At 41.4% G+C, this 15,121-nt stretch overlaps 1 long non-coding RNA gene across 3 annotated transcripts in view; it reads left to right on the forward strand.

Moving 5' to 3' along the window:
- LOC106505934 overlaps positions 1–15,121 on the forward strand; it is a 624,744-nt gene that overhangs the window by 471,852 nt on the left and 137,771 nt on the right. For all 3 annotated transcript variants that reach the window (XR_002338784.1, XR_002338785.1, XR_002338786.1), the window contains exon 5: positions 5,788–5,838. This is a non-coding gene — a long non-coding RNA (uncharacterized LOC106505934). The remainder of the gene's footprint in view (positions 1–5,787; positions 5,839–15,121) is intronic.

Below are 15,121 nucleotides of genomic sequence, written 5' to 3' on the forward strand. Positions count from 1 at the left end.
GGTTATTCTTTAGGTGAATAAATGTTTCATCAGCAAATCTCACTTTTCCTTGCTCTTTTAGACCCTTTGAAACCCTGACTCCATGCTGGGGTTTCCTGCCGTTTCTCCTCCAGTGGAACAGAGCTGAGATGAAAGATCTTCCTTCTTCCATTCAACGTGCCTGGAACCTGCTTGCTCTTGTGTTTCCTCCTATGATGTTTCTCTTTCCCTCAAAGCTGTCCCTCTTTTTGCATCTGCAGAACCCAGCCTTTTAGGTTTTATCTCTTATACAGCATCTCCTAATGCCACTCATTTTATGATTGATAGTGACTGCCCTGGGCCAGCCACTGATATCTCTAATACGAGGCTGGACATGGTAGAATTTGTTTTTAATATAGCAGACAACCAGAATAGGGTTCTAAATGTTCATCTTGATGAATTGTCACAACCTGGACACATCATGTAGCCAGTGCCCATCAGAAACAATAGAAACACTATTATCAACCCTTTTGGTCCCCACTCTCTTCCAGGGCAACTGGTATCTGGACTTTTAAGACTATAAATTCGTTTTAGCTATTTTCATCCTTTTTTTTTTTTTTTTTGGCCTCACCCACAGCATATGGAAGTTCCCAGGCCAGAGACTGAATCAAGCTACAGCTGTAACCAACTGCAGCAGTGCCAGGTCCTTAACCCATTATGCTGGGCTGGGGATTGAACTCCTGCTTCTGCAGTGACCCCAGCCACTGCAAAGACAATGCTGGATCCTTAGCCCACTGCACCATAACAGGAATTCCCATTTTTATTCTTACCTGAAAGGAATTTTAAAGTATGCATACTTCTGTGTATGCTTCTTGCACTCAGTATTGTTTTGAGGAGCATCTTCATGTTATTATGGGTAGTTGTACATCAGTATATCATTCATTTTAAAAGCTGCATGAGATTCATTGTGTGAATATACCTCAAGTATTTCTCCTTTGTCATTTATGTCATTTGGGTAGTTTTCAATTTGGAGCTATATACTGCATGAACAGCCCATAGTGAACATATATGTACCCATAGGAGAGTTTTTTTTTTTTCAAACCAGAAAATAATCCAATTGTTTTTCTCTTGCAAATGCTTTGGCAGATCCTCATGGGCTTTAAGATAAAAGCCAAACTCCTCACCATAGCCTACAAGGGTCTGGGAATCTAGCTTTTGTTCATTTCTCCATCCTTGTTGGGAGCACACATGTGTACAATCAAAGTACATACATAAGTGAGGTGGAATACAATAGAGAAGGGTGGGGACTGTGGCAAACTGGAAAGACAAGAACCAGCAGTTACTGGGCCCCAGTACATGGCTGACATATGCAAATGTGGGTTCAGTATAGTCAGATGTTCTCCATTTAAAAAATAAGTTGGATATCTTTACGTGAAATCTGCTAATTTTAAGATGTTAATCATTTCCAAAATGGTCTTGACATGAGTCCAAAAAATGCATGTGTATGGGTCATATCTGGCCTCTGGATTAGCAGGTTAGAAACCCTGGCATGTACTTCCCTTTCCATAGTCTTCACTCTTATCACCCTCTGTCCTCTAGGCTGAACTACTCATAGTTCCTTGAATACCCTTGTGACCTCACCCTGAGATTTGTACTCCTGTTTCTTCACCTAGTATTTTAACCCTTATGGATTTTTTTTTTTTAGCTCACTCAGTCACCTCCTTCCATTAGGAAGTCACAGACTGAGGAAAGAGATGCTCTGGTACCTTCCCAGGGCAACCTGTCTCACCCTTATCATAGCACTCAGATCAGTGTCCATTACCTAAATAGGACCAAGCACATCCAAGTTGCTCAAATATCACTTAGGTAACTCTACTGGGATTGTGCATCTGTTTCCCCCATAAACAATAAGACAGATTCTGCCACTACCCTGCTTCAAACCTTCTCCAAACTCCTTAACAATTTCAACAACAGAGATCAGAATCTCAAATGTTTTCAGGAGTATGAAATGAGTGAGGCAAGCTAAGGGTAACACTAGGGAGTGGTGGGGACTGTGGTGAATTGGACGTGCCTGAGAGATCCTTGATGGGAGGGAGAAGGTCTCAGCCTTCATGACTATCTCTGAATATAGTGAAATGATCACCACAGTTAAGTGTAGCTAATATCTCTCACCACCACATATGCTGCCTTATTTTTTATGGAAAGAAACAAAATCTCACTCTGAGTTGTCAAGGGATCAGGGAGACAATTCATGTATGGGACCAATATGTTCCCTGGCTCCACTCTAGCTTGTCATATACTAAAGTTGGGGGACTGGAAGGGGTGTTTGGTAGCACAACAAAAGGCAGGGAGATGTATCACCTTCCAGCATAATGACACATAGGATATGGGTTAGGAGGAAAGGGAAGCCATTGGAAGGTAATGTGTTGTCAACTCCGTGGTCCCATCTGGAGATGAACTAGAAGGAGCTGAGTTACTGACAACTTATAGCAGGGCCTGAGGAGGTTAGGGGGAGCCTTAGTGAGACAAAGGATGGAGAGGACTGAGCCATGGAGGAAGGATGGAAGAGAGAGCCCAGAGTCATGGCCATGAGGCACACCTGGTTACAGGGGATCAGGGTGGTGCTTTGAAGTAGAGGAGCCATGGAGGGTATAACTCTGAGGATGTGAGTTTTGAGCTGAGTGTTAAATAGAGATGGTCACATCTCAGGTAAGAGCATCCTGGCAGAGGGAACAGTAGAACAAAGGCCCTGGGGAGGTAACTGGCCTGGCAGAATCAAAGATCAGCAGAGCTGGGGGCACTGAGGCTGGAGAGCTGGGGAACAGGTGAGCTCTGACCCTTGTTCTGGGGCTGAGTTGGGGGTGGGAGAGCCTGGGACCAGACTGAGGAGTGTGGGCTCTATTCTAAGTTAGGCAGGAACTTGAAAATTTACTCTGTAGCTTTCTACCTCATTGGGGACTTAAGCTGCCCTCTTATTTGTTCTCTCTGATAATCAGCTTCTGTTCCCAGGAGCACTGTTGATGTTCTTTCCTCCACCGAGGAGGGCCCCACCCAACTCAACTGAATCATTCCTTCTGGGGGAGGAGCCCAGATGTGTCTAAGTGACTAGCACTGTGCATGTGATTCTGATGCACATTTAATGTGGAGAACTGGTGCGTCAAAGATACTGATCTGTATTTATCTATCTCTCAGTCTAGCTAGCTAGCTATCATCTATCTATTATCTACCATGTATCTATTACCTATCCATCTACCTATCTACCCATCATCTATCGTGTACTTATCTATTATATATCAATCATCTACCCATCAGCTATATATCATCTGTTATATTATCTTTCCATCTATTACTTCTATCCATCATCTATTATCACCATTATCTATCTATCTATCCTCTATGATCTATCTCTTCACCTATCTTTCTATTTACCTATTTATCCATACACCATTTTTAACCATGGGGAAAAAAAACCCAAAAGAGTACTAAAATGACAGCTTTTTCTCTTCTAGTGCAGTAGCTGAGACATAATAAATACGCAAACAATAAAAGGGGAAGATAGAGGAAGATAAAATGGGTAGGCCTCAAATAAAATAAAGACCTCTTTTTGCTATCATTTGAAACACTATAAGGAATAACCTGATACCTAAATATTTTTCCACATTCATGTGGATTTCCTTAAGAAAAATTCCTAGAAATGGAATTGCTTAGTCAAGGAATATTAGCTTTTCAAAATTTGGGATACATATTGTCAAATTACTCCCATAAGTTCTCCACCAATTCAGATCTCCTACAATAATGCTTATTTATTTTTAAAAAGACAACTATACGACAAGAGACAACTTGGAAAGAATTTTAGCTACATATATGTTAAGCAAAGTGTTAAGTGCCTTTTTACATAAAGTCATCCTAGCATAAGCAATGCTCTAAAACTCAAAAGGAAAATAAAATGTAAAAGGGGCATGAACTAATAAATGACAGAGAAGAAAAAATTCACTAATGAATATTAAAAAATATTCATACACATTAGTTACCAAAGAAACACAAGCTATAATTGCAATAATATATTTGACTCTCAAATGTACAATTAAAACCTATTTCCCATTCTTGTCAGGGTTTGATGAAATGGACATTCATATAATGCTGATGGGATTCTGAATTGACATAGCTTTATTACAACATTTTTATTCTACATCAAAACCCTTAAAAGTATTAATATTCTTTGCTTGAGTAATTTCACTTCTAGGAATTCATTCTAAAGGAATAAATATAAATACGCAGAAATATTTGGCTAACAGCTTAGTCATTGTACTGTTGAAAATAATAGCCAAAAAAAGGGTCGAAACAAAACTAAATATTCAACAGATGATTGATTAAATATATTGTAAATAATAGCCTGAGAAAATGATATAGTCTGTAAAACCCAAGATGCAGACAACTATGAGCACAAAATGATAGAAAATACAAGCAATATGCAAAACTCTGCATACAGAATCATTTCCATTTACGAAACAAGGATACTCCCAGCTTATGCAATAGTTTTATTTTGGAAAGTCTTGTGCAATTCAAATTTTGCATACGTCAAAAAATCTCATTTGTAATCACTGCATATTTTAAAGTTGCAAAACTTTTGATATTTGCGTGTGTGTGTGTGTGTGTGTGTGTGCGTGCATGTCTAAATTGCCATACATTCAATTATTCAATTGTTTTCCTTTTTATTGTTGAAGTAGCTAGAGTTAATGTGAAAGGGAACAAAGAATTATTAAATACCACACAGAGTAAGGTACCTCACTTGGTATTGGTTGCTTAAGAAGTACCTGTTAAATATTTGATGGATGATCTTGTAGGCAGGTCGTGATAGTTTTACCGATGCTTACCAAATATTCCTCCCTTTCCATCTTTCACAAATGCTGTAGATGATCGCTGTCCTCCTTGTGATTGGGTGGGATCATGTGGCTAATTCTAGCCAGTGAACTTCAAACAGAAGTAACATGCATCACTTCCTCACGGGAGCATTTCCTTGTGGGTGTAAGACCTCCCCAGAAGTCTTTTTCTCTTGCCATCATGAGTGTCTGTATTCCAAATGAGAGCTCTTCTATTATCCTTGTTCTTAAGGTGAGGAGGATATGAGGTGGAGCCCTCCATTCAGCTGTGCTGAACAAGAAAGGAGTCTTTGTTATTTTAACCCACTGAGATTTGGGGGATGTTTGTTACTGCATCATCTAGTCCCTTTACACTGAAAGGGTGGCCTGCAGAGCAGCTGCGTTGGCCTCACCTGGGAACTTGTTAGAAATGCAGAATCTTGGGCTCCCCTCAGATCTGCTGAATCAGAATCTGCAATTGGACAGGATGCCTCAGAGGATCTGTGTGCACATTAGAGATTTCAGAGTGCTGCCCCCAGCCATCCTGACCGATACTCAGGTGAAGGGAGGTCAAGAACCTGGGCAGGGAAGGCTGGGTTCCAGCAGGTAAGTCACTTAGCCTCTCTGAGTCTCAGCTTTCTCATCGAGACCAACATGGGACTTCAATGAAATTTTGCACGTGGCGTGCCTGGCACCCAATGAATACTCAATAAATAGTCACTGGCATCATCATTTCAGAAAAGGAATAAACTGCCACATGTTTGGACAGGAGCCTTGGCTTTCTAAAGACCTTTTCCATTAACTCTGCTGTAAGAACGACATCTTCTAAAGACTCAGGATGGCATCTAATATAAGAATTCAGCAAATATTGATCAATTAACCCACCCACAGTGAGGTTCCTGTCAACCGCTTCATCATCTTCAAATGGTGTGTTTGTTTACTTAATCCCTCTTCTGCCTTGTCTCTGCAGCTTTGTGCACTGATTCCCTGATCCTCCAGCCTGACAGAAATGTTTGCAAAGGTAAGAACAGCATTTACCTTTGAATTCTTTTTTGTAGGAGGAATGTTCCCTCTTCCACCATCTTTCTTGTGCCTTCATAAGGCCACTCCCTCTGAGAATTATGGAGAAATGGTTCAGCAGAAGGGAGCAAGCAAGCATGCGCATACACACATACACACACACACACACACACACAGGCGCACACATGCACACACAGGTGCATGCACGCACACGCAAACATGCACACTTGCATACCCACTTTCCATTTCTATCCAAGGCAGAGGAAAAGAGGATAAGCCTGAGGATAAGCACAGTGATGATCAGACTCCTCACCACACTCATTGTCTCTCGAGAATGCTCCACGGTCTATTTGTTCATTCCATCCTAAATCTTACTATGAGGAAGAAAATACAGGGATTATTTGTCTTTTTGTAAGAAGAGAAAAACCAAAGTTAAGCAGCTCCCCTCAAGCCATCTAGAATAGTGCCTACGAAGGAAGCATTTGGTGCTGAGCAGGCCTGGGGAAGAAAGGGGGCACCACCAAGGATGATCCCTTGGGCATCTTAAATGTGCCATTCAACCTCTCTAAGTCTCCATGTCCATATCTGAATAAGGGCATTTCCGCTCCTCCCAGTCGGGAACCCATCCTTCCTTCCCCAGGTGCACTCAGGAAAGTCAATCTCAATCTTTTTTAAATCAGTTGGATGCAACTATCTCTATGGAACTTTGCAATCATGATGATGTACATAACGAACATTTGGTTGAATATTATCAGAAGCCAAGCGATGTATATTTGCTTCTTTAATCCTTTTGATGAGAGAAGCAGAGAGAGGAAGAAAGGGCAAGGGAGGAGATGAGAGAGGGAAGAGGGGGAGAGGAGAGAGAGAAGGGAGGAGGAAAAGAGAAGAATATAACAGAAGTGAGGAGAGGAAAAGAGAAAGAGAAAAGAGATGGAAGCAAAGAAGGAAAGACAGAGAAGATGGGGAGGTTGAGATCCTGTTTCTGACTGTGCTTGCTTTCACCCCCATCCTTGCTTTATGATGTCCCGCAGCCAGGCCACAGTTCTTAACCTTTCTGGGCTGCAAATCCCTTTGAGAATCTGATGTATTTTCTTAGAAAATAATGCAGTATTTTTCTTTTGCCTTCTCTCCATACCCGGCGCCCCCTACATCTCACATACACTTTTTGAGGATTCAAAACTGAATAAATCTGGAGTTCTCATCATGGCACAGTGGAAACAAATCTGACTAGGAACCATGAGGTTGTGGGTTCAATCCCTGGCCTCGCTCAGTGGGTTAAAGATCTGGCATTGCCATGCACTGTGGTGCAGGTTGCAGATGCGGCTAGGATCTGGCATTGCTGTGGCTGTGGCATAGGCCCGCAGCTATAGCTCTGATTAAATCCCTAGCCTGGGAACCTCCATATGCCACAAGTACAGCCCTAAAAAGCCAAAAAAAAAAAAAAGGTAACAAATCTCTCCTTTCTTTTGATTTTTAAAATGTAAGTATAGTTGATTCACAATGTCATATTAGTTTCAGGTGTACAGCACAGTGATTCAGTCATATATATATATATACATACATAAGTTTTCAAAAACTGAATAAGTCTTGATCTCAGCTATATGTGGAATCTAAAAAATAATACAAATGAATCAATATACAAAACAGAAACAGACTCATAAACATAGAAAACAAACTTGTGATTACCAAAGGGAAAGGCAGAGGGGTAAATTAGGAATATGGGATACACTGTCCTATATATAAAATAGATCAACAACAAGGATTTACCATACAGCAGAGGGAACTATATCATGCAACAATGTATAATGGAAAATCATCTGAAAAATGTAACAGAATCACTTTGCTGTATACCTGAAACTAACACAATATTGTAACTAACTATAGTTTCTAGTCAGAGTCTATTTGCCTTAACATTAAGTAGGTGAGAGGCTATTACTTTGTGAGATTGAGTGTATGTGTGAGAGAGACAGAGACAGAATGAGAGGGAGGGGCAGGGGAGACTAGAGGGAAAGAGAGAGACTCACCAGGAATGGTTAGCATTTCCTAATTTACCAATAATAAAAATTATACATAAAGCCAAATTGCACCTGGAAAGCAGAAGCCTGATAATGAGATGGAAGTGATGATGAATGGTGAATTTGCCCCGCTTTACCAGTGACTAAATGCTTTCTCTGGATATGGGACTGAATCCAGGAAAGTCTCGGGAAATCCAGGACAAGTTGGTCTCCCTGATCTAAGTATTCAGCATTGCCACAAGCTGTGGCGTAGGTCGCAGATGTGGCTCGGATCCGTTGTTGTCATGGCTGTGTTGTAGGCTGGCAGCTACAGCTCCAATTCGACCCCTAGCCTGGGAACTTCCATATGATGCAGGTGCAGCCGTAAAAATAAAATAAAATAAAATAAAATAAACTGGCCAGAAAGGGTGACACTTCAGGGGACAAGGGGAAAGGTGACAAAGAGGGATCTGGCTGGACATTTCAAGAGAGGAATTAGGACCCTCTTGGTGCATCCACCATCCTCCCTGCTCATGCTGGAAATTGCCCAAGGTTTTAAAGGACTGGATTGTTGAGAATAGGGGGGACCAGAATAAATTTGGGGAGGAAAGAGAAGTGGGGAGAAAACTTGAGGAACCAAAGCAAAGAACCTTCTTTAGAAGGTGGGGGTCAAATAACAAAAGTTGAAATATTAACTCAAAATGGTATATAATGAATGCATCACAAGGTACTTTTGAAAAGAAGAGCATCATGTCATTAGGGAGAAAAAAGAGGCTTGGCCTTCCCTGGCCTTCCCTTTTGGCAGGGAAAAAAACAACAGAGCAACTTCATCACACCGATTCCTTCACGCTCTGGCAGGCAAGTGATAAAATCATCAGATGAGGGTCCCTGATCCCGTCTCCCATAGTCACTTTCACCAAGTGTGCCGTGTCTAAAATAATGAAGGCGGCTTGATTAAATGTTCGCTGGCTGCAGCCGCTGTGCTAATTTGGAGATGGGTTTATTAGTTTAATGACTGCTCCAAATCATCAGAATTCATTAGCATTAGTGCCGCAGCTTCCGACATCAGCCCAAGGCTCCAGGCTGCCACTGCCACATTTCTCTATTTATATCACTCTTGTTTCTAGGAGAGGACGGTGTGTGTGTGTGTGTGTGTGTGTGTGTGTGTGTGTGTGTGTGTGTACGCTCATGCATGTGCATTCATACATGCAGGAGCTGAGACTTCCTATTTGCTTTATCTGCATCATGATTTCTGCTCTTCTCCCCAAATGAAAATATACTGTAGCCCCTTTCTGTGTGCAGCACATCTATAAATACACAAAGTGGGTTTCTGAAAGAGTTTTGGTGCATATTCTTTTCATTAGACCAAAGAGTATAAAAATCAATTTCTTTTTTACAATGACTGAAAAATTCTACATCACTCCTCATTCACTACTGTTGTTCTCCAATTTCATCTCCTCCATCATTCCTTCCCTCCCTTCCTTCCAGGTACACAGTCCTCTCTGCAGTCCCTCAAACATATGGTTTCCACCTCAGGGCCTTTGTGAATGTTGTCTTTCTGCCTGGAACACTCTTCCCCAGGACAGCAGCCTGGGACGTTCCCTTACTCCCAACTGATTGTGTCGGTGTCACCTCATGGAAGCCTTTTCTGACCATCCTATTTAAAACCCCAACCTCACCCATACCTCCCACTCAATTCCACCCTGCTTTACTCATGTCTTTCAGACATGCTACCTAAGTTATTTATAGTTAGTGTCACTATAATGTCATTTCTATCTGTTTTCTCTATTGCTACATCTCCAGCATTTGGAACTATTAGAGAATCAAGAAATAACTGCTGAATGAATACACAAATGAACAAATACAGAAATGAATGGAGTCACTCGGCTAGGAAATAGCAGATCATCAGAATCTGCAAGGATGCCAGGGAGGTCTGCGTCTGTGGGGATGCAGAGTGTTCTGGACCTGGCCAGCCCTCAACCCTTGTGGCCCAGCCAGATTTCCTATCAAGGATCTATCAGGAGTGGGACCCCTCCCATAAGGGTCATCAGCTGGTGATGTTACCTGTGCAGGTAGAGATGAGTTGGGCCAATGTGATGCTCTCTCTCCTTCTGGAACTCAGGTTGGGGCACTGAGATGAGCTGATGGGGACCTTGGGAACAGAGAGATTGTACTGAGAGAAAGCATTAGGGATAGTGAGGCCACAGAAGCCAAGGCAAGGGGAAGCTGTGAGGAAGAAGATTTTGTGACAGAGAAGGAAGATATATGAGCAAGAAGGTGAGGAAGACACTCCAGAGAGGAAAGTGAGTGAAGCTGGAGTTACATTAAGAAGAGAGGAAAGGTCTCAAACCACTGGCCACAGATATTTCTTCGAGCTGCCTGGTGTCTAGTATCTCCTTCCATGCAGTTTCACCTTCATCCCCTGTTCTGTTTTGTGATTTCCATGAGGTTCACCCAAGTCTCTCTCTCTCCAGTGACCACCCTCTTCTCACCATAGCCAGGTTGTTAGGCAACCAAAATAAATAACACATGCTCAATCCCTGAGGTTGAGAATTCTCAATTATAATTGACTTGATGCCTCTTTTCTTCATCTGTGAAATGGGTTTGATGTAAATAAAGAGCTAATTTCTCCAGAAGCATAGCTTATCCCCCAAGGCAGGGAGGTCTCCAGATCTCCACCTCTATGGGTTTATGCATATAAAATCAGAGGAAGGGTATAATAGAGAAAGAAGTTCCAAATGCAAAATTACATTCTTTTTAAAATAAGAGCTATTTTCTTTTAACAATTACAAAGTAATATACACTCAATGGAAAACAAAGGGAATTCAGAGAAATGAGGGATAATTTGCTCCTTGTTTTCACAAAGATCATCTGCCATAAGCATTTCCTTGATTATTAAAGTGCACACACTTTCCTGAGTGATGACAGTAAAGTTGCAAAAGCATCCAGCATGGTGGAGATGGGATTAAGATGGCAGAATAGAAGGACTGGAGCTCAATGTCTCTCATAAAAACAACAAAATTACAACCAAATGCTGAGCAACATTCGATCAAATGGACTGGAAACTTTCAAAAAGACATCCTACTCCAGAAGACAAAGAAGAAGCCACATCAAGAGGTAGGAGGGGAAATTACATGATATAAGCAACCCCATACCTCCTGGGTGGGAAACCCAAAGACCAGAAAGTAACTGTATCACAGACACTCACCTATAGGAGTGAGAGTTCTGAGCCCCACATCAAATCCCCATACCTGGGGATCTGGCATTGGGAGAAAGAGCCCCCAGAGCATCTGGCATTGAAGGCCAGTGGGGCTTGGGTGCAGGAGCCCATGGGACTGGGGGAAATGGAGACCCCATTCTTGAAAGGTGCACACAGACTTTCACGTGCACTGGGTCCCAGGGCAAAGCAGGGGCTCCATAGGAACCTAGGTCAGACCCGACTACAGTTCTTGGGGGATCTCCTGGGAAAACAGAGGGTGACTATGGCTTGTTGTGGGGGAAGGGCATTGGAGGCAAAACTCTTGGGAATATTCATCAGTGTGTGTTCCTCTAGAGGTGGCCATTTTGGGAAAATGCAACCCCACCCAACAGCACTGAGAAGCCCCAGGCCAAACAATAATCCAGATAGCATCACAGCCCCGCCCATCAGTAAACAGGCTGCCTAAAGACCCCCCAGGCACACAGCCACCTCTAATCTCACCCAGAGACAGAGCCCCACCCACCAGAGGGATAGGAATCAGCCCCACCTACCAGGGGGCAGGCACCAGCGCCTCCCATCAGGAAGCCTACAGCAAGCCCCCATACCAACTTCAGCCACAAGAGGAGCAGACACCAGAAGTAAGAGAGGCTGCAACTCTATTGCCTGCAAAAAGGACACCACACCAAAAACCTATAAAAATGAGAAGACGGAGAACTCTATCTCAGATGAGGGAGAAAGAAAAAAAAGAAAAACTCCAGAAAAACAGCTAAGTGATCAGGAGATTACCAGCTTCCAGGAAAAAGACTTTAGACTGTTGATGCTGAAGATGATGCAAGACATTGGAAATAAACTGGAGGCAAAGACTGATAATTTACAGGAAACACTGAGCAAAGAAATACAAGATATAAAACTTAAGCAAGCAGAGATGCAAAATACAATAACTGACATAAAAAGTTCATTAGAAGCAGCCAACAGCAGAATGAATACAGGAGGCAGAAGAATGAATAAACGAGGTGGAGGACAGCTAGTGGAAATCACTGATGCAGAGCAGAAAAGAGAAAAAAGATTGAAAAGAAATGAAGAGAGTCTCAGAGAAATTTGGGACAATGTTAAATGCACCAACATCCATATTATAGGGGTGCCAGAAGGAGAAGAGAGAGAGAGAGAAAGGGACAGAAAAAATATTCAAAGAGATAATAGCTGAAAACTTCCCTAACATGGGAAAGGAACCACTCACTCAAATCCAGGAAGTGTGATGAGTACCAAATAAAATCAACCCAAGGAGGAACCCTGAGACACATATTAATCAAACTGACCAAAATTAAAGACAAAGAGAAAATATTGAAAGCAGCTAGGGAAAAGAAACAAACAACATACAAGGGAACCTGATAAGGTTATCGGCAGATTTTTCAGCAGAAGCTCTGCAGGCCAGAAGTGAGTGCCATGATATACTTAACGTGATGAAAGAATAAAACCTCCAACCAAGATTACTTTACCCAGTAAAGCTCTCATTCAGATTTGAAGGAGAAATAAAGTGCACACAGTTTCCTGATTTCTGAGATGAGGGTGTGTACTAAATAATTACCATGTATTTAATATTACCCACCATCCATCTCATACCTCTTTATGAGCTTATCTCATAGTAATAGCAAATTTTACAGGGAAACTCATCTTACACTTAAAAATTATAACAGAGACACGCACATACACATATACACAGACTTACAAAAAATGATGTTATACTCTTTGCTCTGGGTCTAATTTTTTTTTTTTCACCTTGGCTGAAGAACTTACCTTCTAGGAGATGTAGGTAGATTTCAAGTATTGTAAGCTTGTATCCATCCATTTAATCCTCCAAATTAATTAATTAATCCTCCAAATTAATTAACAAAATTAATTCTGTTTTCTAGATAATTTTTTTTTTTTTTGTCTTTTTGCCATTTCTTGGGCCGCTCCTGTGGCATATGGAGGTTCCCTGGCGAGGGGTCTAATCAGAGCTGTAGCTGCCAGCCTATGCCAGAGCCATAGCAACACGGGATCCGAGCCGCATCTGTGACCTACACCACAGCTGACGGCAATACTGGATTGTTAACCCACTGAGCAAGGGCAGGGATCGAACCCACAACCTCATGGTTCCTAGTCGGATTTGTTAACCACTGTGCCATGACGGGAACTCCTAGATAATGTTTTAAAAATATATTCAAATTTTTTAAAAATCCATTTAAAAAATATGATTGAATCTTTGATTCATGTCATACTGAATTTTGTGACCTTAAGCAAGAGTTTTAACCTTATTGACCTCACTTTCTTGATCTGCATAATGTGACATATTAGATATAAAGAGACTACGTAAAAGCCCATGGCATAGAGAAAGTGTTCCATAAATGGTAGTAGAAATACATTCAAGATTGACTATTTCAAAAAATATTGAAACAGTGCTTGGCTTACTTAATAGATGTTTGGGTATGTTATTATATTTTAACAGCTAATCCAGAGTCCCAGTGAGTGTTAGAACAGTAAGGGCTCTGGTAATTCCTGTAAGAAAAGAACTTACTTAAATCCCTTTAAGCTAGCATTTCTTTACTTTTTTGTGTGGGAGGTTTGGGTTATTTGCTGAAAAAATACATATGAACACACAAAAAAATAAAAATGAACTATAATTTGTTACTTAGAATGAAAACTTCCTTTTTATATCCTTCAAAAATTTTCTCTATGTAGACATAAAATATATATAACATGTGTGTATGTGTGTATAACTTGAAACTCTACATATATTTTGATAACCAACTCCAAATTTTCCCACTCAATGATAAAGGGCAAACATCTTTCCAAATTAAGTCCTTTAGATCTTTAAAATGATGAGGTAAAAATAAGAACCTCCCCCTAAATACCTCCCCTGCATCCAAGAGTTTTTTTCTATGTTGATGTGTGTATTTGTCATCATGCTATTAAAGGCATGAAGGAACTACCAAAGCAAACTTGTCTTTCTCCAGTTTGACCTGATCTGCAAAATTGTTCCCTGCTTTGCTCTCTCCTTCACCTCACACATCATCAGTAATAAACAACCACCACATTTCACTCATTTGGAGAAAAGGAGTTTTAAAACCTGGATTTTCTTTACTACCCTTCCATAGAAAGAAAAAGTGACATGTTCTTATTTTTAAAAACATAATAAAGAGGAGGCTATGCATGGCATTCTAGGACCCAGATAGCAAACCATGATTGCTTTTGGTAGGAAGTTAGGATTTACGGGGTGCAGAAGAACTTTCTTAGGCTCCTCAAATATCAATGCCTTAGGCAATCATCTGCTGGGAATCCTTTGGAAGCCTACCCTCATGCATTCCACATTAAACATGCATAAAATTCTTGATGACTCAAAAGGGTACTAGTGGACTGGTGTGGTAATCATAGACATGGCCACACAAATCCAACACACTTATACTCCCTAATTATGTCTTAAGGAATTTCTCAAGTCCTGTATCTACTAAAATAAGCCCCATGCCCTTCTCTCCACTGACACATAGTTAAAGGACTGTCTGAAAGTGTGGGGAAATAAAGGTGTGGAAATCAGAGACCATTTCATTCTCTATGGATCCTGTTTCCCAACAGAAAAAAAGAAGTTAAGAATTCCATTCAGATAATTATACTCAAAGATATTTACAGAGGTGTGAGGCTAATTAAAAGAACCAGAAAGGGATGGTAAAGGACATTCAGGGATTTCCAGCAGCAGGAAGTTGTTAACCAATTCTGGAATGGAAGGGGTAGCAGAGGAAAATGGAAGTCTCAGGGACCAGTGAGAGCTGGAGCCAGGGGGTGAGGCTACCCAATAAAAGAGTGGATCCAGCTGGCCACAGCCATTCTCAGGATGATGATGCAAAAGCAAAGAGGGGATAAAGGCATTAACACCCCGACCCCTCTCTCGTGCCATCTTCCAAACTTCTGCTGGTGCTTGCCACTGGGCAAACTCAACTGAAATCCAGTGTCCAGGGAATATAGGTCTTGTGGTCTGCATGGTTCTGCCTCTGGGACACAGAGAAGTCAAGCAGAGTAGAGAGTTGGTTTTGAAATGGAGAGCAGACTTGGAAGAATAA

Source organism: Sus scrofa, chromosome 14, assembly GCF_000003025.6.
Source record: "Sus scrofa isolate TJ Tabasco breed Duroc chromosome 14, Sscrofa11.1, whole genome shotgun sequence".
Lineage (NCBI taxonomy): Eukaryota > Metazoa > Chordata > Mammalia > Artiodactyla > Suidae > Sus > Sus scrofa.